Genomic DNA, 3,559 nt, shown 5'->3' on the forward strand with positions numbered 1-3,559 from the left:
CCCCCCCCCTGTTTCGGTCATGGAATATATGAAATAAATAAAATAATGGATTTTGATTCAAGAATGAAATTTTATTGGAACTGTCCATATCCGGTTCATCCTTCGGAACCATATCACATCCCGGATCTGATGAAATAGGATGAATTGAGACGATATTTTGTAAATACGTAATTATCTTGAATATATAAACCATTTATTTATTTTCCGATCGTCTGGAAGGGACAAAAGAAACATATTGTTCTTTCTTCAACAATTTATGATCTCTAGTGGACCTCTCAGTAGGATTCGAACCCAGATGAAGTTCTGACCATCTGTCAGAGAAAAAGGAACGAATTGATTTTGTAGAATTCCCAAGAATTACTTCGATTTCTTCCGGAAGCAGATGATTATTCATCTGCTTTTCACGTTCCGTAAATAGCCGAGACATTGAGGAATATCCAGAAAGGCATTTCTGGAATCGGTCTGATTTTCTCTCTGTTCGTTCCGTTTGAAGAAAGGAAGGATCCCAAAGAATCGATCTTTCTTTTTGTTGTTGAATCTCTCTTTGATTGATCAATGTGTGATATTCCGAATCCTCATTACTAATCGAATCGAAAGGGTCTCTGGATTGATCAGAAAATCCTTTCAATTGGCTAGAATTCGTTACTTGAACGAAAATATATCTTGTGGAATCATATTGAATATTTGACGATACATTCTGTACCTTGCTAAAAAACCGATCCTTGCTTACCAACCACAAATTGTCTAACCAAATACAACTCTCTCTCGATACGTTCCTCAAAAAATCCGACTCGTGCAGATTCTTTCCCCAACTAATGAAGATAACTTGGCGGAATTGCCACATATGAAATTGAGCAAAATTTTGCAAAGAAATACCCCACTTGTTTCTCGAGAAGAGATGGGAAACACGTTCAATCTCATTTGATTGAATAGTTGACTCAGCTCCTTGTTGTTTGAAGAAACCCTCCACTTCAATTGGTCTTTTTTCACAAAAAGCAGACATGAGATAACAAATCCAGTGTTTCACTAAGATTTCGAATAGCTATCCCGAATTCAAGTTGATTATGTTTCGCTTCTTTCTCATAGAAAGACGATCAAACAATTCCCAATCATGGTCCTTGCGGATCGAATCATCCGTATAGGATACAAAAAGAAACTCCAGATATTTGATATCTTTCTCTTTAAATGAGATCTATATTCCATCTACGGTTTCCTTAGATATCTTACAACTAGAATTCCACCTTTTTCCGATCCGGTTCCTCTACCATCGCGAACCCCAGTTAGAGTCAGGCATTATACACTTTTTCGTTATTGGGAGAACCCAAGTACTCTATTTCGGATCCATGAAACAACTCTCAGAGATATTTTTCCCTTTTGGAAGATAGAGGAGCGAAACAATCAACTTATTAATATTGGAATACCAAAAAGATTCTTCCGATGTATCATTTCTGGGTCCACTGGAATTCATAGGTATAGGAAGAAGCGCCATCAAATAGAGATTTTTTCTTTCGACCATATTTCAATTGTTAATACGATATATAAGGACCACTACTACAAGCAGCACTACACCTTTGATCGTGAAATATCGATTGCTTGTTGAACCCTGTGAATCGCGTGAAAGGAGGGTACTCCAAATTCGGGGGTCAAATAGTTTCATAAAACTTTCTTGGTGGAAAAAAATGTGAGTGAAAGATCCCACTGAATCGAATTTTGTCCATGAATCTAAGAAATAGTGAGAATTCTTGATCTCTCTTAATATCTCTCTCAATTCGAAGATCCAGGATTTGAATTGATGTCGTTTCATTAATTCCTGTTTCATTGATTCCTCCTAACGATTTCATTTCAATTGGAATTTGGTTATTCACGATGTACGATGATCCCTGTTAAGCATCCATGGCTGAATGGTTAAAGCGCCCAACTCATAATTGGCAAATTCGTAGGTTCAATTCCTGTTGGATGCACGCCAATGGGAACGTTCAATAAGTCTATTGGAATTGGCTCTGTATCAATGAAATCTCATCATCCATACATAACGAATTGGTATGGTATATTCACACCATAACATATGAACAGTAAGAACTAGAATTCTTATCAATACTGGAACTCATAGGGAAGAAAATGGATTTATGGATGAAATCAAATATGCAGTATTTACAGACAAAAGTATTCGGTTATTGGGGAACAATCAATATACTTCTAATGTGGAATCAGGATCAACTAGGACAGAAATAAAGCATTGGGTCGAACTCTTCTTTGGTGTCAAGGTAATAGCTATGAATAGTCATCGACTCCCGGGAAAGGGTAGAATAATGGGACCTATGGGACATACAATGCATTACAAACGTATGATCATTACGCTTCAACCGGGTTATTCTATTCCACCTCTTAGAAAGAAAAGAACTTAAAAAAAATATTTAATAACACGGCGATACATTTATACAAAACTTCTACTTCGAGCACACGCAATGGGGCCGTAGACAGTCAAGTGAAATCCAATTCACGAAATAATTTGATCTCTGGACAGCAACGTTATTGTGGTAAAGGTCGTAACGCCAGAGGCATCATTACCGCAAGGCATAGAGGGGGAGGTCATAAGCGTCTATACCGTAAAATAGATTTTCGACGAAATGAAAAAGACATATCTGGTAGAATCGTAACCATAAAATACGACCCCAACCGAAATGCATACATTTGTCTCATACACTATGGTTATGGTGAGAAGAGATATATTTTACATCCCAAAGGGGCTATAATTGGAGATACTATTTTTTCTGGTACAGAAGTTCCTATCTCAATGGGAAATGCCCTACCTTTGAGTGCGGTTTGAACCATTGATTTACGTAATTGGAAGTAACCATTTAGGTTTACGACGAAACCTAGAAATCAATCACTGATCCAATTTGAGTACCTCTACGGGATAGACCTCAACAGAAAACTGAAGAGTAACGGCAGCAAGTGATTGAGTTCAGTAGTTCCTCATATAAAATTATTGACTCTAGAGATATGGTAATATGGAGAAGACAAAATTGTTTGAAGCACCGACAGAACCGGAAGCGCCCCTTGTTTCAAAGAGAGGAGGAAGGGTTATTCACATTTCGTTTGATGGTCAGAGGCGAATTGAAAGCTAAACAGTGGTAATTCTACCCCCGGGGAAAAATAGAGATGTCTCATACGTTACCCGTAATATGTGGAAGTATCGACGTAATTTCATAGAGTCATTCGGTCTGAATGCTACATGAAGAAAATAAGCCAGATGATGGAACAGGGAGACCTAGGATGTAGAAGATCATAACATGAGTGATTCGGCAGATTTGGATTCCTATATATCCACTCATGTGGTACTTCATCATACGATTCATATAAGATCCATCTGTCTAGATATCATTATATACATCCAGAAAGCTGTATGCTTTGGAAGAATCTTGTACAGTTTGGGAAGGGGTTTTGATTGATCAAAAATAAGAATCTACTTCAACCGATATGCCCTTAGGAACGACCATACATAACATAGAAATCACACTTGGAAAGGGTGGACAATTAGCTAGAGCAGCAGGTGTTA

At 37.6% G+C, this 3,559-nt stretch overlaps 1 non-coding gene across 1 annotated transcript; it reads left to right on the plus strand.

Moving 5' to 3' along the window:
• The first annotated feature begins 1,887 nt into the window (after window positions 1–1,887).
• On the plus strand, window positions 1,888–1,961 carry TRNAM-CAU. The gene has a single exon. It is a non-coding gene; the product is annotated as a tRNA-Met (tRNA).
• The last annotated feature ends 1,598 nt before the right edge of the window (window positions 1,962–3,559 follow it).

This window comes from Papaver somniferum, chromosome 7 (genome assembly GCF_003573695.1).
Source record: "Papaver somniferum cultivar HN1 chromosome 7, ASM357369v1, whole genome shotgun sequence".
NCBI lineage: Eukaryota > Viridiplantae > Streptophyta > Magnoliopsida > Ranunculales > Papaveraceae > Papaver > Papaver somniferum.